The sequence below is a fragment of the Schistocerca nitens genome, chromosome 5 (genome assembly GCF_023898315.1).
Source record: "Schistocerca nitens isolate TAMUIC-IGC-003100 chromosome 5, iqSchNite1.1, whole genome shotgun sequence".
In the NCBI taxonomy this organism is placed as follows: domain Eukaryota; kingdom Metazoa; phylum Arthropoda; class Insecta; order Orthoptera; family Acrididae; genus Schistocerca; species Schistocerca nitens.
Genome location: NC_064618.1, coordinates 400,792,056 through 400,815,498, shown reverse-complemented (window position 1 = coordinate 400,815,498; position 23,443 = coordinate 400,792,056).

Here is a 23,443-nt window from a genome sequence, read left to right as displayed (position 1 = left end):
CGGCCAACACCGCGGTTCCTGGTGTGTCCGCTGTGCCGTGCGTGTGATCATTGCTTGTACAGCCCTCTCGCAGTGTCCGGAGCAAGTATGGTGGGTCTGACACACCGGTGTCAATGTGTTCTTTTTTCCATTTCCAGGAGTGTATCATCCTTCTGCTCGGGGGTTTTAATGCATAGCTCGGCAAGGAGAAGAAATACAAAAACATCATTGGAGAATACCTAGCACATAAGAGGACAAACAACAATGGAATAAGACTTGTGAAACTGTGCCAAATCTTCATCCTCAAAATTATGACTACACACTTCAAGAAACATCTCAAGAAAATGAAGACTTGGAAAGCACCACATCAACTTCTTGGAAAATTTCCAAATTGACCACACAGCCATTTCTAGAAGAGAATTTAAGACAATTCAAAATATTAAGGTACAGAAAGGAGCCAAAATAAATACGGATCACTATCTTGTTAAGTCTAATATTAAATTCATCCTAAATTCAGGAAGAAATAATAATAAACCTATGAGAAAACATTTTGAAACCAGGAATATTGAGGAAGATACTCAAAATTATTTCGAATCAAAATTGCAAGGTGAGACATGGAACGAAATGAAGTCTCAAATAATGAAAGCTACAGAAGAATCTCTTCCAACCAAAACTAAGCACAAAAATATCTGGTGGAATGAAGAGTTCAATGAAGCTTTGGAAAACAGCCAAAAGCTATGACAAAAATTTAAATCGAATCCGACACAAAACAAACTGGAAAGGTTCGGAGAAGGTAGAAAAATAGCCTCCTACACAATCAGAAACGGAAAGAGACTGTATGAAAGACTATCCCTTCAACAAATACAGGTGTGCTTCATTCAAAACAAATCCAGAGACTATTACCAGTCTTTCAAAAGACACCTAGTTTAAACTTTCGTGAAAAATCAGGGAAATTACGTACAAATCACCAAGAAAACTGCAACATTTTAGCATACTATTTCGGAGACCTTCTCAACTGTAAAGAGCCTCTAGAGAAACCGGAATTCTAAACTACAGAAGAAATCCCTGCAGAATCACATCCACCAAGTCTAAATGAAGTCCGGCAAGCTATAAAATCCTTCAAGAACAACAAATCTTCTGGTGAAGATGGAATCACAGCTGAACTTTTGAAACTAGGTGAGGAAAAAGTAGCACTACACCTCGGTACAATTATTAAGGAAATTTGAAGAACCGAGAAGATCCCAGAAGATTGGAGGATGGCACTTATACATGCACTTCACAAAAAGGGTGACAGATTAGATGTGAACAATTACGGGGGGATTGTCCTTCTGTCCGTTCCATACAAGGTCCTTTCCAAGATATTACTACATAGGATTGAACTATTTCTCGATGCACAGATAGGAGAATACCAAGGTGAATGTAAGAAAGGGAGGAGCTGTTCGAAGCAAATTATTAACCTTAAAAACATAATTAGAACACGCGCTGGTCAACCACATGTTACGACGTTTATTGATTTTAGAAAAGCGTATGACTCCATAGACAGAGAAAGCCTCATTAGAACTCTGGAGGAATTTGGAATTGACAGAAAAACTAGAGAGATAGTAAAGCAAACACTGAAAGATACCAAGTCCAAAGTCAAATTTCGAGGCAAGATTTCTGAACCTTTTAAAATCCAAACGGGTTTGAGACAAGGGTATGGACTCTCCACAATTCTATTCAACATCACTTTGGAAAAGATTATAAGGGAGACACTGGAGGAATACACACAACAAAAAGTAAAGGGAATTTCTTTTGGAGGATCAGCTAAAGGCCTTACGATACATCCACTAGCTTTTGCAGATGATATTGCTCTCCTATCCCCAAATATAGCAGATGCAGTTAAACAAATAGAAATCTTAGCAAAGCATGCAGCTAAATTTGGTTTACAGATATCAGAAGAAACAACTAAATTCATGTCTAACAAATATAGGAAAATCAAAGAACTGCACACAATTATTGGATGTATCGAAAGGTTCAAACGCATTAAATATTTGGGAGAAACAATACCGGATACTGGCATAGAAAAAGAAGCTTCAAACGTCGAGTAACTAAACTTAGGAGAGCACACATGTTAACACAGAAGCTGTACAACAATAAATGCCTATCTCGAAATGCAAAGTTATTACACTACAATACAGTGACGAGAACAGAAGTTCAATATGCAGCAGAAACACTCTCCCTCAAGAACAAAGGACTGATAGATCAGCTCGAGAAGAAGGAAAGATTAATTCTGAGGAAGATTCTTAAGGGACACAAAAAATTGTTGAAAAATGGGTAAAGATGAGCAATGAGAAGATCTACCAATTTATTAAACCAGTCACAATGGAAATGGGAAAGAGAAGGCTGATGTTCCTTGGTCATCTGGTGAGAATGGATGATGGCAGATTAACGAAGAAAACCTTCAATATAATTCAACAGAGGAAAACACTCAACTTTTGATTGCAAGAAATAAAGAAAGACCTCGGTGAACTTGGACTTACAGAAATGGACACAATGAATAGGGACTAGTACAGAAAAGCAATAACTGAATTCGAGGTTTTTCAGGAGGCTCCAAAACCGAAGACCAACAGGAAACTAACAGCTGAATATCTGGCAAAAATGGAAGCAGGCAGAAGAACAGCCCGAGAGAAGAGAAAGAAAAAAGTGAACATGAAATAGAATTTGTAACGCGGTCCTTAGTTGGCCAATTCGCGTAAATAAATAATAATAATAATAATTACAAATTAATTTTCTGAATCTCTTCCTTTATTTTTACTGTAAAACAGCTTCTTGACAGATTTAATCACTCTAGGTCAATGGTAGTATCAGAATATATGATAGAAATGGCCGTATCTTTTGAGTACATTGACTTAGAAAGTTGACTTTTTTGCACCACTAATAGACCATAGATATTAGTATTCGACATAAATTTCAACTTGGTACATCTACCCGTTCCTGAGAAAATGGAGTTTTAACAATCGGACATACAGACGGACAATAACGTGATCATGTAAGAGTTCCGTTTTTACCGATTGAGGCACGGGAGCCGAAAAACAAGTCAAACCTATGAGACTGGTGGTTTGCCTACAAATTGTATCTTCACAAATATCTATTACCCCAGAACTTTGGGTCCTTGCGGTTCTCAGTGCCTCAATTATAAACACCAGATTCGCATTCAGCCACTCAGTTTTTAACTGGCAGTGTTAGTAGCGGACATACGACCGTAATGTTGTTGTGTCAGTGTCTTTAAGAAGAAAAAAGAGCGTAAAAATGTTGTTCCGCACACCTTGATTACCAAACAAAAACAACGATGTATGGATGCCTGCCGCGACTTGATTGAAATGGAAAATGTGTAAAATTCTTTTCTGGAAAAAATCAACGAGGATGACGAAACTTGTTATCAAACGAAGCTTCCATTAAACGACAGCAGTGTAGAAATCCACGGAAAGGGTCACCGCTTTGACGACATCACGGACACTCCAGCTACTGCGATGCCCGAGTTGAACAATATACCAAAGAAGAAAGACTTTTCTCACAGTTCCACATCGTTGTATGGAAGTTCTGTGCGCTGTACTCAAGTGATGCGAGACTATGCATAACACATGAGGCGTTAAAACCACCGTCTTAAATTTTATCTATTTCTGTTACCCCTTCTCAAAACTTTTTGGACAAACGGGACATGGGTATGCAAGTGATTAATTTCCGAAAAAACTGCCACTGTGTGGTTGTGAGCCGCTAGTGAGTTCAATACGAAAATATTGTCCTAGTTAGTACCGTTGTATCTGAAATGTATATTTCTGGATACGATCCCCAATTAACTGGGCTCCGATTTCGCTCCAGGTTGGGCAGGTGGAACAAGCGTGATGGGACACCAGCACATTCTGCTGCTGAAGTAAGACGGCATTAATGATCCAATATGGAACAAAATAGGCGGATGGGTAGGGTACCGTACCTTGGCCTCCAAGATCACCTGACCTCAATCCTTAGGATTTTTCTGTCTGCGGTCATCTCAAAAGTTAAGTTATTTCAACACCTATTGATACAACTGAAGAATTGGAACAGCAATTTTTACAGCCTTGTTAAGATCAGTGGTACGATCTGGGGCTGTTCAAATAAATTCGTAACTCGTTGCATAGACGACTGCAGTAATGCATCAAAAGACTTCCTTTAAGACGTACGAGTATAAAGCAAATGGTAATTTGTATCGTGCCGAATTATTGTGGTATCGGTACTTAAAAATGAACATGAACAGTCACAACGGCAAGAAACTTCTTGTTTGTGAGGTTACCGGTTTCGGTAACGACCTTCAGATCTCACACTCTGATTGTAGGCGCTGTTGGTGAACGAAGCAGGCACTAACCGCTGCTGGAGTCGTAGCGTACCTCTCCGTTCACCAGCACCGCCTACCATCAGGGTGTGAGACCTGAAGGTCGTTACCTTATGAAAAAGAAGTTCCTTGCGGTTGTGACTGTTCATGTTCATTTTTAAATGATAAAAAAATCGCTGTTCTCCAAGCGAAATTTCCTCAAAAACTACAGTGGTATTTCGTGTTAAGGTCATGGGTGAAATTTGGATCCAATCAGATGGGAACTTCAACAAAAAATTTTACTTTTTAAATATATTTATATGGAAAATACATCTCTTCTACTGCAAGCTCTTTGGTTTCCATATTTTTCGAGGAGGTAGTATGCACCAAAACAAGATGAAATATCCAGTAAATATGGGCTCTAAAGCTGATACGTTAAGAGCTATGCGCACTTGTTTGTCCTGGCTACTGTGAAACACATCACTTCTACTGCACAAGTGTCCACAGCTCTTAACACATTCGTTTCACAGCCCATATTTACTGAAAATTTTTTTCTTGTTTTGGTCCACACTAACACTTCTGAAAGTTGCCTGCCTTACAGTCTTAGCAACAACAGTACTGGTACATGTATCCCACTGTCGCAGGTACCACGACGATTTGCGCTTATGACTTTCGACTTGGCCATTTCCAGACCACTGTCCCTTACCTCAGATTGATACACTTACCCTTCTCCATCATCCCTAAAAGTTTGTAGCATCATCACTGAATCACCCTGTATGTTTAGAGATAGCAAGATGTGCGTGACTTGGGGACACCTTTCGCTTTAGTGCGCTGTGGACGACGGGGTCGTTAAAGTTGGATCACAGTCTCGGAGGGGGGAAGCGCAGGTACGCAAAACGGCCACGTACATTTCAAAAGACTCATCGCGATATTTACATTAGGCAGTTTAAGGAAAGAAAAGGAAAGCCTTATAGCCGGTGGGGATTCGCTCCTTCTAAATACGAGCCCACGTTGACCTCTGCGTTCCCTCGCACAGCTGGTATTCAGATCTGGACAGTTCATTGAACTTCTGTTAAAACATAGAACTCGGTCACGTTTCGTCTCCAGCAAACACAGTGCTTTGAAAACATATAGGTTGCTACGAATGGGCCGGCCGGAGTGGCCGAGCGGTTCTAAGCACTACAGTTTGGAATCGCGCGACCGCTACGGTCGCAGGTTCGAATCCTGCTTCGGACATGGATGTGTCTGATGTCCTTAGGTTAGTTAGGTTTAAGTAGTTCTAAGTTATAGGGGACTTATGACCACAGCACTTAAGTCCCATAGTGCTCAGAGCCATTTGAACCATTTGTTACGAATGTGGAAAACAGGAGATGTAAATAGTTGTGTACTCATAGAACAAGTATGACACCTTGAGGTTGTAGTCAGTTTTGCAGATTTTTAGAACTGGTCGAGTAATCTGATTTTCCCAAAATTATCGTCATCATCCGCTCGACATCTACCGCTAGATAATTCCATATACCGTATGTAAAACAGACATCAGCCACACCCACACATACTACTCCTATGCGATTTCTTTCTTGACCCTCATCTGATTCGGACCATTAGGACCTCTCTTACATTGGACCAGGGTTTTACACATACACTACCTTTTATACATAATAGTGACGTAAGAAGTAACAACTTTAATACAGCAAATACCATTAAAATGATTTGAGTGTCTATAGTAACAATGTGAGTAAGTAATACTGACTATGAACTGCTAAAATTAATACTGGTAGTACTTGTTCTGCTGCTGCTGCTGCCGCTACTAATAGTGGTAACAGTAATAATAATACTGCCGTTTACCGACCTCCATTGGGCTGACGTCAAGTTCCTTCTTTTATCTCTTGGAAACTTACACCTTCTTTCTTGACGTATTTGCAATACATTCGCTTGGCTACAAGCCTCGCCCACACATCATTTTCACTACTGTAGTAATTCCTTGTGAAGGAGAATCACATGAGCTAATGAATGGAATGAACGATCTACTGAGCACAGAATATGGACTGAGAGTAAATCGAAGAAAGACGAAAGTAATGAGAAGTAGCAGAAATGAGAACAGCGAGAAACTTAATCGCAAGATTTATGGTCGCGAAGTAGATGAAGTTAAGGAATTCTGCTATCTAGGCAGCAAAATAACCAGCGACGGGCGGAGATAGGAAGACATCAAAAGAAGACTGGCACTGGCAAAAAGGGAATTCCTGGCTAAGAGAATTCTACTAGTAACAAATACAGGCCTTAATTGGAGGAAGAAATTTCTGAGAATATACGTTTGGAGCACAGCTTTGTATGCTTGTAAAGCATGGACTGTGGGGAAACTGGTACAGAAGAGAATCGAAGCATTTGAGATGTGGTGCTACAGACGAATGTTGAAAATTAGGTGAACTGATAAGGTAAGGTATGAGGAGGTTCTGCGAAGAATCGGAGAAGAAAGGGAACATGTGGAAGACACTGACAAGGAGCAGGGACAGGATGGTAGGACTTCTGTTAAGACATCAGGGAATAACTTCCATGCTACTAGAAAGAGCTGTAGAGGACAAAAACTGTAGAGGAAGACAGAGATTCAAATACATAGAGCAAATAATTGAGGACGTAGGTTGCGAGTGCTGCTCTGAGGTGAAGAGGTTGGCACAGGAGAGGAATTCATGGCGGCCCGCATCAGACCAGTCAGAAGACCGATATCAATTATTCAAATTGACACTCGAAATCGCATTATTTATTTTGCCGCCAACCGGTTTCAACCCGCGATGGGGTCATCTTCAGGGCAATTTACACCATTTGTTCGCTCGCTCGGTTGGTAAGGTGACGACTCCAGCGAGCGACCAAATGGTTTAAATTGCCCCGAAGATGACCCCATCTCGGATTGAAACCGGTTGGCGGCAAAATAAATAATTCCATTGTGACTGTCATTTTGAATAATTGATTATAAGTAAATTAATCGATGTTTATCTCCATACAACTATGTTGTCTAAAAATAGAAGACCGATAACTCAAAAAAAAAAAAAAAATCTTCCACTGCTCACTGACGAACTTGTCTGTTTTCCTGTCTTTCCTAGTAAGTACCAACATGCATAGTTAGATTGTTCGCTAAGGAACCTTAACTTTTTGAATTAATTTCTAATTGAAAGTCCCAGGCTCACTGCTCGAAATCAGTACTAGGAACACAATTTGATTTTAAGTTTTCCCTTTGAGACATGTTGGAAACTTTGATTTTACGGCACTATTTAGTTCACCAAAAACATTAATGGCCAAATTGTAATGTTCTATTTATTTATTTCTGTTTCCATGCAGTCAGTCCCATAACACAGAATCTCCTCAACTTGATCTATGACTTCTTCGTTAACGTGTACTGTTTCGTTTCGAGTGTTAACTCTGTATTATCTTAATCTTATTATAATTAATTTTGAGGCATATTTTTAAACTTGGTGCATTGAGTCACAGAAGTTACAGTGTCGTCAGCAAAACTAACATGGTTCACATAGGTGCCATTAACACGTATTCTACATCTAAATCACTAAACTGCAACTGACACTTAAGTACTTGGCACTGGATTAATCGAACCACTTTCAAATTATTTCTCTATCGTCCCACTCTGGAATAGCACGTGGGAAAAAAAACACCTAAATCTTTCAGTACGGGCTTTGATTTCCCATATTTTATTACGATGTCCATTCTTCCCTACGTAGAATGGACTCAAAAAAATATTTTCGCCTTCGGAGGAGAAAGTTTGTGACTGAAATTTCGTGAGAAGATACCGTCGCAACGAAAAACGCCTCTCTTTTAATAATTGTCACCCCAACTCGCTTGTCATATCTGTGACTCTCTCTCTCTCTCTCTCTCTCTCTCTCTCTCTCTCCTATTTCACGATAACACAAAACAAGCTGCCCTTCTCTAAATTTCCTCGATGTCCTCCGTCAATTGTATCTGGTAAGGATAACATACTTTGCCGTTTCGTTTTTCCATTTAAGTGATCTGAAAACTTCCTCTAGGATTATCAAAAAATGGCTCTGAGCACTATGGGACTCAACGGCTCAGGTCATAAGTCCCCTAGAACTTAGAACTACTTAAACCTAACTAACCTAAGGACATCACACACATCCATGCCCGAGGTAGGATTCGAACCTGCGACCGTGGCGGTCGCGCGGCTCCAGACTGTAGCGCCTAGAACCGCTCGGCCACTCCGGCCGGTTCTAGGATTATCGTGAATGGTTTTGGAGCTCGAAATTTTCTTGTCTGACTATTCTTTCAGTTGCGAAATTTCCATTATTCTTAAGTTTGATGGAAGCTGTAAAACTGATGTAGTCTGTATATATCCTCCAGAATATATTTTTCGTTAGACTAAGACAATCAAACTGCATAAATTTTTACTGTCGATCGTTCATTCATTGCTAAGAATATTTTGCGTCTACAGCTTCGTGTTGAAACTGAATCGTTTGTTTGAATAGTCTCCGAACAGTTTTCTCGCTCATCACTGTCCCACTGTACCATGGGAGCTTTTTCTCCGTCTATCCTGTCATCGTCATCAACGACTGGTCGAACTTTAACCTTTCTTTCTTACTGAGCAGAATGTATGTTTTACCACATTAGTGTGTAGAATATTACCACACGCAATTCGTTTACGTCGTCTCTACATAGTAGTAATGTGTATGTTTGAGAGCTGGCCATCCGAGATCTCATTCGCTTGAGTAATGTCTAGACATCGTTAGCTGCACTAACTGGGCTGCAGGGCCATTGGCAGATTGGAAGCAGATGAAACGGAGACTAAAATGGCCTCGGCGTTTAATGCCCGCACTCCTGTTGCGCATCGACTGGGTGTAAACAGTTTTGTAATCGGAGACTTGACACGCGGAGGTTTCGACAAGGACGGTCATTGGCCACGACGCACGCCAGAGACTGATGACTGCTGTTATGCAGTCTGAAGAATGACCGCGATCCCATCTCAACTAACGCCAGCTCTTGCTGTAACCATTGAAGGAAGGCGTCATCGAAACCAGGGCGCAATATGATTAGTGAATTTAGTGACTGCAGAGAGACCAACCAGAAAATACACACCCATCGTGGCTTATCACAGGAGAGTTTCCCCAGCAATCACTCCAAAATGTGAAATGGAATACACGTCAGTAAAAGGTCATTCCTCTTACCAGATTAGTATTGGCTTAGCTTCGAAAATTATTACAGTCGTGTGTACCTCGAAACGGGAACCAGTTAACGCCATGAAACATTCGTGAAACAGAATAATTTTTAGGGAATACGAGCGGATCTGGTTTTACGAAGGGTAAACTGCTTTGGCAAATGACCAGCTTGCCATTATCTGGAGCGTTCATGAACTGACTCTCGACAGACAAGTGTTTGCCTTTTATCTTCGCCCCCCTTCATTTTGCCTACTGAGATCAGGGAAGGATCCATCCGAGGTTCGCGTCGAGGGGCGTACCCAGCGCACAATGTAACCACTGGTGTTCTGTCTCCTCCTGAGCCGGTTCGTTGTTGTCGTAGGGTACCTCTTTTTGCCCTTCTGTTCATCTGTGCGCTGATGTCCACGACCTTTTAAGATTTTTGCCACAATCATAGTTGAATAACGGACCTTGACCCAATTCTTTTATGAGACAGTCCCCACCCTTATAAGTCTGTGCCAGAATCCTTGTACAGTTATAATTCGTTGCATGTACCCCTGGGAGCTTCCCCCATGAACCATGGACCTTGCCGTTGGTGGGGAGGCTTGCGTGCCTCAGCGATACAGATGGCCGTACCGTAGGTGCAACCACAACGGAGGGGTATCTGTCGAGAGGCCAGACAAACATGTGGTTCCTGAAGAGGGGCAGCAGCCTTTTCAGTAGTTGCAGGGGCAACAGTCTGGATGATTGACTGATCTGGCCTTGTAACATTAACCAAAACGGCCTTGCTGTGCTCGTACTGCCAACGGCTGAAAGCAAGGGGAAACTACAGCCGTAATTTTCCCGAGGACATGCAGCTTTACTGTATGATTAAATGATGATGGCGTCCTCTTGGGTAAAATATTCCGGAGGTAAAATAGTCCCCCATTCGGATCTCCGGGCGGGGACTACTCAAGAGGACGTCGTTATCAGGAGAAAGAAAACTGGCATTCTACGGATCGGAGCGTGGAATGTCAGATCCCATAATCGGGCAGGTAGGTTAGAAAATTTAAAAAGGGAAATGGATAGGTTAAAGTTAGATATAGTGGGAATTAGTGAAGTTCGATGGCAGGAGGAACAAGACTTTTGGTCAGGTGATTACAGATTTATAAATACAAAATCAAATAGGGGTAATGCAGGAGTAGGTTTAATAATGAATAAAAAAATAGGAATGCGGGTTAGCTACTACAAACAGCATAGTGAACGCATTATTGTGGCCAAGATAGACACAAAGCCCATGCCTACTACAGTAGTACAAGTTTATATGCCAACTAGCTCTGCAGATGATGAAGAAATTGATGAAATGTATGACGAGATAAAAGAAATTATTCAGGTAGTGAAGGGAGACGAAAATTTAATGGTCATGGGTGACTGGAATTCGTCAGTAGGAAAAGGGAGAGAAGGAAACATAGTAGGTGAATATGGATTGGGGGAAGAAATGAAAGAGGAAGCCGCCTTGTAGAATTTTGCACAGAGCATAACTTAATCATAGCTAACACTTGGTTCAAGAATCATAAAAGAAGGTTGTATACCTGGAAGAATCCTGGAGATACTAAAAGGTATCAGATAGATTATATAATGGTAAGACAGAGATTTAGGAACCAGGTTTTAAATTTTAAGACATTTCCAGGGGCAGATGTAGATTCTGACCACAATCTATTGGTTATGAACTGCAGATTGAAACTGAAGAAACTGCAAAAAGGTGGGAATTTAAGAAGATGGGACCTGGATAAACTGAAAGAACCAGAGGTTGTAGAGAGTTTCAGGGAGAGCATAAGGGAACAATTGACAGGAATGGGGGAAAGAAATACAGTAGAAGAAGAATGGGTAGCTCTGAGGGATGAAGTAGTGAAGGCAGCAGAGGATCAAGTAGGTAAAAAGACGAGGGCTAATAGAAATCCTTGGGTAACAGAAGAAATATTGAATTTAATTGATGAAAGGAGAAAATATAAAAATGCAGTGAATGAAGCAGGCAAAAAGGAATACAAACGTCTCAAAAATGAGATCGACAGGAAGTGCAAAATGGGTAAGCAGGGATGGCTAGAGGACAAATGTAAGGATGTAGAGGCTTGTCTCACTAGGGGTAAGATAGATACTGCCTACAGGAAAATTAAAGAGACCTTTGGAGAGAAGAGAACCACTTGTATGAATATCAAGAGCTCAGATGGAAACCCAGTTCTAAGCAAAGAAGGGAAGGCAGAAAGGTGGAAGGAGTATATAGAGGGTTTATACAAGGGCGCTGTACTTGAGAACAATATTATGGAAATGGAAGAGGATGTAGATGAAGATGAAATGGGAGATAAGATACTGCGTGAAGAGTTTGACAGAGCACTGAAAGACCTAAGTCGAAACAAGGCCCCGGGAGTAGAAAACATTCCATTAGAACTACTGATGGGAGAGCCAGTCCTGACAAAACTCTACCATCTGGTGAGCAAGATGTATGAGACAGGCGAAATACCCACAGACTTCAAGAAGAATATAATAATTCCAATCCCAAAGAAAGCAGGTGTTGACAGACGTGAAAATTACCCAACTATCAGTTTAATAAGTCACAGCTGCAAAATACTAACACGAATTCTTTACAGACGAATGGAAAAACTGGTAGAAGCGGACCTCGGGGAAGATCAGTTTGGATTCCGTAGAAATATTGGAACACGTGAGGCAATACTAACCTTACGACTTAGAAGAAAGATTAAGAAAAGGCAAACCTACGTTTCTAGCATTTGTAGACTTAGAGAAAGCTTTTGACAACGTTAACTGGAATACTCTCTTTCAAATTCTGAAGGTGGCAGGGGTAAAATACAAGGAGCGAAAGGCTATTTACAATTTGTACAGAAACCAGATGGCAGTTATAAGAGTTGAGGGACATGAAAGGGAAGCAGTGGTTGGGAAGGGAGTGAGACAGGGTTGTAGCCTCTCCCCGATGTTATTCAATCTGTATATTGAGCAAGCAGTAAAGGAAACAAAAGAAAAATTCGGAGTAGGTATTAAAATTCATGGAGAAGAAGTAAAAACTTTGAGGTTCGCCGATGACATTGTAATTCTGTCAGAGACAGCAAAGGACTTGGAAGAGCAGTTGAACGGAATTGACAGTGTCTTGAAAGGAGGATATAAGATGAACATCAACAAAAGCAAAACGAGGATAATGGAATGTAGTCAAATTAAATCGGGTGATGCTGAGGGGATTAGATTAGGAAATGAGACACTTAAAGTAGTAAAGGAGTTTTGCTATTTAGGGAGTAAAATAACTGATGATGGTCGAAGTAGAGAGGATATAAAATGTAGACTGGCAATGGCAGGGAAATCGTTTCTGAAGAAGAGAAATTTGTTAACGTCGAGTATAGATTTATGTGTCAGGAAGTCGTTTCTGAAAGTATTGGTATGGAGTGTAGCCATGTATGGAAGTGAAACATGGACGATAAATAGTTTGGACAAGAAGAGAGTAGAAGCTTTCGAAATGTGGTGCTACAGAAGAATGCTGAAGATAAGGTGGGTAGATCACATAAGTAATGAGGAGGTATTGAATAGGATTGGGGAGAAGAGAAGTTTGTGGCACAACTTGACTAGAAGAAGGGATCGGTTGGTAGGACATGTTTTGAGGCATCAAGGGATCACCAATTTAGCATTGGAGGGCAGCGTGGAGGGTAAAAATCATAGAGGGAGACCAAGAGATCAATACACTAAGCAGATTCAGAAGGATGTAAGTTGCAGTAGGTACTGGGAGATGAAGAGGCTTGCACGGGATAGAGTAGCATGGAGAGCTGCATCAAACCAGTCAGGACCGAAGACCACAACAACAACAACCCCTAGGAGTCTGTGCTCGGTGACACGGGATTAGTCTCACTGTGGTAGTCGAATTTGCACTTGATGTCCGTGGCAGTGGTCTTCAGTTGTGGGCAATGTGGAGGCTTCAGTTATTTATAAATTATGTCTTTGCTGGTCTTCAGCTGCGAGAAGGTTGCGAAACCCCCACACGTTCATTGTTCCTTTAATTACAAACTGTGATCAGAGGTTAATCATATAGGTACAACTCGTTTTTAACAAACTCTAGACTTTGGAAGAAAAAACAAGATTATCAATCCATCAGCATTTACATTATTGTTATAATCTTCCGGTCGTTGGTATTCCTTGACCTCATGGTTCACTTCGCAAGTCGTGACACCAAGTACAGCATTATCGCTTTTCGGACGTCACGGCATTCATGCGGAACATCTTAGACAAATAATGGAACGTACGAAACAAGACTTGCTGCTTAGTAATTCTTCTTATATAATAGTTAAACTTTTAAGTTCTGGATTATTTTTCTGTGTAAACGAACGAACAAGTCTTATGCTAATACGTATATTCAGAACTGATACGAGATTTCACTCTCAGTCAAGGAAATGATTTGTTTCTAAAAACTTTGGCTACAAAACATATGCGAAATCTTGTACCATCACAAACGCCTCTCCAACGTAAACCACGCTACAATACCGTGACATCTGTTAATCCCCGGACTTCCATACTTCTGTGTCTTCCTTGACACTACCAAATAGCTCCCACGTTCTCGTATATGGGCTGAAAAGCATTTTACATTAGTGTCTCTGTAGAATTCATCTTATTATTGTGGCTATTGTATCACTATATCGCACAAACTCAGTAACTGCAACCTTGTCATTTTCCTTTTGCATTTACTTCAGACCATCAGTGTAGGGCATAGTGTACGGTAAATCTGTCGTTCTGTGTAACAATTCTACCGGGAAACAGTCTTCAGGTTTTCCAGTTCTTCGTTGAGCTTCTCTGTGTCACACAGAATGCAAATCCTGCGAACAAGCATTATGATCACTTCATTCTTCTCCACCGGATGGCAGTAGTTGTCAGCCCGCTAGCACAGGGGGCGTTCAACGAGTAATGCAACACATTTTTTCTCGGACAATTTCGAGTGAAAAATTTGTGTAATTTTTTTATGGGACATCGTGAAATATTCTCTCTTCAACTCCTGTAGTTTCGTGAATTTCCGAAGGATGGCGGCGCTGTACGTAGCCTTCTAAATGGCGTGTGTAACAAAGGTACGTTCCAGAGAGCTACTATTGAGTTTCTTTTGGCGCAGAACTAGGGCATCGCAGGTATTCGTAGCCGCTTGGAGAACGACAATGGAGACTTGGCAATGTAAAAAAGCACGGTTAATCGTTGGGCGAGGCGTCTGTCATCATTATAACAGACGTCGCACAAGCCTGTCCGATCACGCGCGTGCCGGCCGCACACAGCTATAGCTTCTGTTATGTCGGTGGTGCGGACACTCTGATCCACGGATCACAGTCAAAAACAGCTGCACAACTGGCCGTCTCTAGTGGTAGTGCTGATACACTCGTCCATCAGTTGGCCATAAAGAGCAACGGAGGATCATCTGTGCAGAATTGCTTGCGCGTTACGAGGCTGATCATGACAATTTTTTGTCTAACGTTGTCACAGGCGATGAAATATGGGTTCAGCACCTCGAACCGCAAACAAAACGGTAGTCCATGGAGAGGCACACACCACCGCTCCTTCAAAGAAAATGTTCAAAGGCGTACCCTTAGCCAGCAAAGTGGTTGCGACGGTCGTCTGGGACTCTTAAGGGGTTATTCCGTTTCATGTTTTCCCTCGTTGTGCAAGGATCAACTCTGAAGTGCATTGTGCTGCCCTCAGGAAATTGAAGAAACGACTTCAGCGTGGCCGTCGGCACAAAAATGCAAAAGAAATTCTCCTTCTCTATGCAACACAAAGCCTCGCACAAGACCGCACATCCGAGAGAAGCTAACAAAACTTCACCTCCTCATCCACCCTACAGTCCGGGTCTCACACTTACCGACTTCCATCTGTTTGGCACGATGAAAGATGCATTCTGCGGGAAGCAGGAAGTGAATCATGTGGGAATAGAGACCCTACCAGTAATGTGGTGTAAGGCCGTTGCATTGAATGGAAGTTATGTTGAAAAAACTGGTTTTGTAACCAAAACGAAATTGGCGAATAATATGCTGTACTGAAATCCTGCATAAAACCAACCTGTTCTCAGAAAAAAATTGTGTAGCATTATTTACTGAATGCCCCTCATACAAATGGATATGCATATTGCACAAGTAAACGCTGTGGTATCCTCTCTCCTTTTTAGAACTGCCATATGGCGCAGACGACTGGAGTGCCCACGAAATTGGTTCGCACAGTCTATGGCACAGCAGATCTCACCAAGACCCTGGAACACCTGGAGGTTGTTTTCGGTAAGAATGGTATCATATGACACATCTGGTGATATCAGCGTCTTATATCAACAGAACACCCCAAAGAAATAGAGAAAGAACCTTAAAAATATGCACCTGTTGCTGATGGCGTATTATCAGGAAAAAACTGGATGAATTCTAAAAATCAATGTACACTAGGTATGTCTGCCAGGGTCTCATCGGAGATGTGTAGGATACTCCGCCTGTAGTTCGTCAGCAAGTTGTAATTCATGTCTTCACCAATGACACCAGTCGATTGGATTCCGAGGCATTCCTTTGTCCCTAAATAGGGCAGGTGGAAGACTGCTGGATACGAACGCGAACTGCAAGCGGAATTTATTATTTGCAACATCCTACCAAGAACTTATTAATGTCCTCTGGTTCAGAGTCGAGTGCAGGGTCTCAACTATATGTTCTGTCGATCCAGCAACTGTCTTGGCTGCAGCTTACTGGATCTGCGCCATGGGGTTGAGGACTATAGGAATCCCCTTATGAAGTCAGTGATGTCCTACACAATAGAAGCTGCTACTCGTGTAGCACTCTTAGCAGAGTGTATGTGGAGTTTTATGAAACCTGAAGTAGAAATTTGGGAAATATTTAACAAGATGTGGAACGTTTATCAAAGGGATACTCTGGATTTTCCAGCAGGGATAGTGTTCATTGCAGTAAAGAAAAAAATGTGTCAAGCGAAATCGAAATTCAGTCAGCCTGAGAGCCCTTTACGTTACTTGAGTAAGCAGTCCAGAAGGATGCAAAACTAGTTTTCTGATGTGTTGTTAACGACTTTCTGGACAGACTAGTTGTACAAATGGTTCTCAAGTGAAATGTCGGAAACTGCTGTGAGATCCTAACAGTATGTATAGCTGCAAATGACGGATATCTTAAAGTACAATGAACATATTCATAAGGTATGATTGCAGCCCCCTGTTTATCTATACTAGCCTGTTACCCATGGCTTAGTCCACACATGTGCTCGACACATATATTGAACACACCTCCTCCTCCCCCTCTCTGTGTCAACCTCTTCCTCCCCTGTCTGACCACCTCATCCTCAAACGTCTTTCTGTCAGTCTCCTCCTCCTCCTCTCTTTGTCCATATCCTCCAACCCATCGCTCTAGCCAAGTATTCCTTCCCCCATCCAACCATGTCCTCCTCCCCTATCTGTTTCCATCTCTGCCTTTGATCCTTCCTCAACACCTGGCAACTAACCCTCTACACCTTCTAACTGCCTCATGCTTCTCCCCACCCCCCTCCCCTTGCTCTGACAATTTTGCCCTCCCCCTCACTCTTGCCATCCTCTCCTCTATCTCAAACTGTTCACATCAGCATGTGTTGCCTGTGTAATACATCTCAATAAAGGAGACTGTTACTATTCCCACAACACACCTTTCATATAGGGCATCTACAAATCAGGGACTGGAAATCGTTTATTTGCCACTGACTCACAAGCCACCATTTAAAGCAGGTTGATAAAACAAGCAGATACTACTCCAACACAATATGTCTGTCATACAGGGCACCCTACATATTGGGGCCCATGAAAACCACTGCTTGGGCCTGGCATGTATGCTGCCCTGCAAAGCATATTGATTTGGAAGGTCGATGCTGTCTCCACACAACTTGCCTCTTGTGCAGGGCAGGTGCTGGGAAAACATGTCTCTGCTCCTATTGGAGCTACAGCCACAGTGCTCATACTTGTGAGGTCTGCTGTTCCTGTGCCAAATTCCGTTGAAATCGATCCAGGGGTCTGGGAGGAGATCCCAAGCATGCACACATACATTCTGCTTTACACAGAGTTTTAAGGTTTTGTAGCATTTATTACATTCAACTTACAGTTGTAAGTAATACATCAAATGAAAGAGCAACTCAAGCAGTTTTTCTTACAAGTGTTCAATGTGAGCGCCATTTGCCACATGGCACACTCTGAGTTGATAAGGGTCAACTTCGCAAATTAAATGTTATTGAATGACAATGAAGATTTTCTGGATATGGCCACCTTCAGTGATTAATCAACACTTCACCTAAGTGGAAATGTGAACACACGGAATGTGCTCTTCTGCAGTTCAGCAAATCTCCACAATATGGTACAGTTGCAATGAGACTCTCCTGAACTGAATGTTTTCTGTACCATATCTTGGCTTAAAGTTTATGAGTCTCTCTTTTTCAGTGAAGAAAGTGTAGCTGGTGTTTGTTATCTTGGTATGTTAGAATTATGGCTATTTCCTCAATTGGAAGAAGCTGATCCACAGAATTTTATTTGGCTGAAAGATGGTGTGCCATGACTGGCGTTACTCAGTACATGATAAGTTAAATGATGCTGGCATTAGTTAACAAACAGTGGCTGGACTGGCCGCAAGGGGCTGGTTCACAGTGTTTGTTTTGCATGGCCTCCATTTTCACCTGATTCAACGCCATCCAGTTTTTACGTTTGACCTTTTTTAAGCGATCACTGCTTCCACTACCAGCTCATCTACTCAAATTAAGAAATAGGATTGAAGCAGCTGTTGTAAGTATTATTCGACATACACTAATCAGGACTTTGAAGAACACATCTACCGGATCAATGTGTGTCATGCGACAAAGGTGGCCATATTGAACACTTGTAAGAAAAACTGTTTGAACTGCTCTTTCATTTGATGTGTTATTTACAACTGTAAGTTGAATGCAATAAATACTACACAGCCTTAAAACCTGGATATTCATTTTGAAACGTCCTGTATATATAACAGATTACTTAATGGCTATCCTGATTCATGATTCATAGTTGAAGTTGTACATTACTTGTCTAAAAGCCTGCAAGGACAACAAAACTTTGATTTTCAATATTTCATACAGATATTGACTGATATTAAAAATTTAAAATGGTTCCGCAATCTACAAAGAGGTATAATCTTATATTAAAGGTTTAATACACTAAGACAAGTATTACTGTTACAAACTGTATATATATATATATATATATATATATATATATATATCATGAGGCAGAGAAATTCATGCCACGCTGATTACCCAAGCTACATTCACCCAGTATTTGAGAATGACAGCACTTAGCTAATTCTAACAAACTTTACACATAATTTCAAATATTTCAAACGTTTTCTCACTTTCATGCTTAACGCCAAGATAGATGTTCGAAACCGTTTTATACATGGAAGTTTAATCCTTCAAAGAATCGCTGTTTGCTGGTACTGGTCTAAGAGGGAAACACACATGCATGACGGCACCAAGTAAAATGAGCCTAAGGCGAAGCATTCCTCATCGGTGGAGGTCAAGACAACCATACTTGCATCGGTTACCTGATTGTACTGCAGTGGTTACAGCATCATTCAAAGACAGTCTAACCAATTTAGAGAGGAAATATCCCTCTTATGTAATAGCAGCAAGAGGAGACTCTAGCCTGCCACATGTAAACTGGATCGTCTACTCCTTCGCTAATGGCGAACAGATGGATACTCTTGCTAAATAGTTCTGAACGTCTTCTGAGGAAATGCCTTGAACTAGTTCAACAGCCCAAACACAACAGAAATCTTTTAGATCTTGTGGCTACTTACATAGCCTTACTGACAGTATCACTAAAGAGATTAGGTTAAGTGGCTACGACCTTGTTACAATTGCTTTTTTCATAATAAAGGCAGTCTCGGTTGAAAAACTTTCTTTTTAAATACCAACCACACGTTCTGGGTAAGATATCCACTCGTCAAAATTCTCATCGGAACCGCAAATAAATTTTACGTGCCTAAGACCGGATCAGCACGGTGTACACAGGGTAGAAACACGCGGACATGTAAAGCAGCGCTCAGCCTCTGCTAAGCACCAGAAATCATCAGTCTCCATGTAAGTGCTGCATATACCTCGCAAATGGAAAAAAATGAATTTACTCAAAAAGCTGGAGATTATAAAACTCTAGCATGAAAGACTTCTGAACGATCAATTCGTTAGTGAAAACCTCTCTTTTTAGGATATAATGATGACAACCGTAATGTCCCTCCCATAATATCGTTTACTTTTAGGTAGGGTAAATGCTCATAGGATGTTTACTAGCAAGCTACTTTTACTTTTTTACTTCGTTTCACGTAAAATCATCTTGGCCACTTAAAGATTATTTTATGTAGTTTATTACGTTGCTTCCCTAATCCTCCTACAGCTGCGTTATTCACACTATCTAGGTTGTGCCACGTTTTAAGTTCCTGCTACGTAATTTCAAAGACTTCATCTTCAGCATTTTTGTGAATGGCTGGCTGGCTGGTTTAGGGAGAAGGGGACCAAACAGCGAAGTCGTCTCGGTCCCATCGGATTAGGGAAGGATGGGGAAGGAAGTCAGCCCTGCCCTTTCAAAGGAACCATTCCGGCATTTGCCTGAAGCGGGATGGCCGGACCGTGTTTGACCCATTGTCCACCCGAATGCGAGTCCAGTGTGCTAACCACTGCGCCACCTCGCTCCGTCGGTGAACGGCAATTTTTTATCTGTATATTACTGTTCTGCAATCTTTAATTGTTACGAATTAATAATTTTTCAAAACATCTTACAATTTTAGTAATGTAAGGTGACTCGGTTTTTGAAAGTGAGCAAGCTGCTGTGATTTATTACATGGTTTTATCTTAACTACTCCTTGCTATTTATATACACTTAAGTGTTTGATTGTGGTAACTTAATAATCCTCTGATAGCAGTATTATTTACTTCACTGAGGTTTTGATGGCCTTATCCACGATTTAAGATCCTGTTACGTATCTGTACGCGATTTAAGAACCTGTTACGTATCTGTACACGATTTAAGATCCTGTTACGTATTTGTAAATTTTTCTTCTTATCAATTTTGTAAAAGGCAATGTTTTACTCCGCACTTTATTTTTTGCTTCTCCCAAATGCTATAAGCTAATTTTTATAACTTTTCATTATTTTAATAATATAAGTTGTTTCTTCCCGTTGCGAATGTGTTTGCATGCATTAATTTTTATTTTGCTTGTCATTAAGTAATGCATTTGGTGTATTAATTTGTGGTTGACACTTGCCCCATTTAGACCACATTGGAAGTACCAGTACTGTACCTCTCGTCACATACCTCATAGCGGCTTTTGCTGTAGTGCTTAGCAGGTCTGTTTTACCGGAACGCTCTCTACCTTGCAGCATACATGTTATATGGTTTTCTACTTTCTGTACATTAAGCTGATCCGGTCTTACCACATGTAAGACTTTTTCGGTTACGATAAGGCTTTTGACAAGCGGATAGCTTACCAATACGATACACTGAAGAGCCAAAGAAACTGGTACACCTGCCTAATATCGTGCAGGGTCTCGCGAGCACGCAGAAGTGCCGCAGCACGACGTGGCATGGATTCGACTAATATCTAAAGTAATGCTGGAGGAAACTGACACAATGAATCCTGCACGGCTTTCCATAAATCCGCAAGAGTACAAAGGGGCGGAGATTTCTTCTGAAAAGCATGTTGCGAGGCATCACAGATATTCTCAATAATGTTCATGTCTGGGGAGTTTGGTGGCCAGCGGAAATGTTTAAACTCAGAAGAGTGTTCCTGGAATCATCCTGTAGCAATTTTGGACGTGTGGGGTTTCGTATAGTCCGGCTGGAATTGCCCAAGTCCGTAGGAATGCACAATGGATATTAATGGATGCAGGTGATCAGACAAAATGCTTACGTACGTGTCGCAATCTAGGCGTATCAGGGGTCCCATATAACTTCAACTGCTCACGCCTCACACCATTATAGAGCCTCCACCAGCTTGAACAGTGCCCTGCTGACATGCAGGGTCCATGGATTCATGAGGTTTTCTCTGTACCGGTACACGTGCATCCTCTCGATACAATTTGAAACGAGACTCGTCGGACCAGACAACATGTTTCCAATCATCAACAGTCCAAAGTCGGTGTTGACAGGCCCAGGCAAGGCAGTCATCAACGGTAAACGAGTGGGCCTTCGGCTCCGAAAGCCTATATCGATGATGTTTCGTTGAATTATTCAGACTCTGACACTTACTGATGGTGAAGCACTGAAATCTGTAGCAGTTTGCGGAATGGTTACACTTCTGTCACTTTGAACGATTCTCTTCCGTCGTCGTTGGTTCCGTTCTTGCAGGATCTTTTTCCGGCAGCAGCGATGTCGGGGATTTGATATTTTACGGGATCCCTGATATTCACGGTACACTCATGAAATGGACGTTCGGGGAAATCTCTACTTCACCGCTACCTCGGAGACGCTGTGTCCCATCGCTCGTGCGTCGACTGTAACACCGCGTAGAAACTCACTTAAATCTTGATAACCTACCACTGTAGCAGCAGTAACCGATCTAATAACTGCGCCAGACATTTGTCTTCTATTGGCGTTGCCGACCGCAGCGCCGTATTCTGCCTGTTCACATATCTCTGTATTTGAATACGCATGCCTATACCAGTTTCTTTGGCGCTTCAATGTATTTAGTCTTGCTTTATTCCCTGTCGTGGCAACTGACGATTGAAGTTTCTTCCGCTACATTTTTGACACAATCTGATGATGTCCCACAACGTTGAAACGCGTAATTGGTAGTAATAAAAACAATTTTGCAGCCGAGACTGCATTATTCAAAAAGTATCATAACTGGTTGCTGTGCCAGACAGACAATGCTGGAATGGAAACAGTGTTACCGTTGTAGTTGCTTGGCTATTGTGGCGTATTTGAATACAATTTTATATTTTTCAACAAATTAATTAGTGTTCATTTTAATTTCCTATATATTAATTCCGTCGTAGATGTTATCAAATGAATGTTAATTATTTAGAATTAATTTTTTTGAACAACTAAATGAGAAGTACTGGTTCTGTCTTATACGTCCTTTCTGATTGTGGAGGCGAATAGTAATTAAGTAAAATTTTTGCCTTTGCACTGGAAACAGTACTCGCGGATGTCCAACTTTCCAAAACCGATAAATTTTCGTTCAAACGCACCGAAGGGTTGAGTTAATAATAAGACGGAACTAGGTTGCTAAGTACAAACAAGAATTCTAAGAAAAAATAAGTTTTTACCTTTTTCGTATGTTTTTTTCTTTTCTGTTTGCATGATCAGTGTAATACAACTGTGACGGTGCTTCTGACCTAGCAATGTATATATGGAGAGACAGAGCATGCATAGTTTGGCGCAAATGGTGATCTATGCTCCGATGCCTTAGAACAGACCCAGTTCAGAGGATAGAAGACAGATAGATAACGAAGATCGCTCAGAAACATGTGATGAGCGAAATTCTGTCAGAGATAATTCCAACTTTCTGATGCTGTGACCATAAAAAATATGTCTTCGTGGAGCCTTTAGCTTAAATTACTATAAACTGTGTAAGGTTTAGGGTTGATATGTTACTAAAATCAGTACACCTATCAAGGAGGCTAGGCGCGAAACTGCGGGGCTGAAAAAACATAAACACCCTTTGCTATTTTGGATCCACTGGTTCTGAACGACCCCTAGTGGTTCCAGTCTGCATACCAGAGTAAAAATTGTGGTCGCGCTACACTCCAAAGGGGTGCGGTCTCGTTCAGTGTGGCTACAGGCCCACAGTCTCCTTAGAGAAGGGTTGAGACGTCCAAGAGTGTCAGCAGTGTCATAGGCTGTTGAAAACATCTTCCAGTTTCTCATCACAGTGCGATGTTGTTTCCAACAGCGAATGTTTGGGAATTAATTTCCCAAGAGGAAGGGTGGTTCCTGTGATGCTCTTTACGCTCCCTCCGG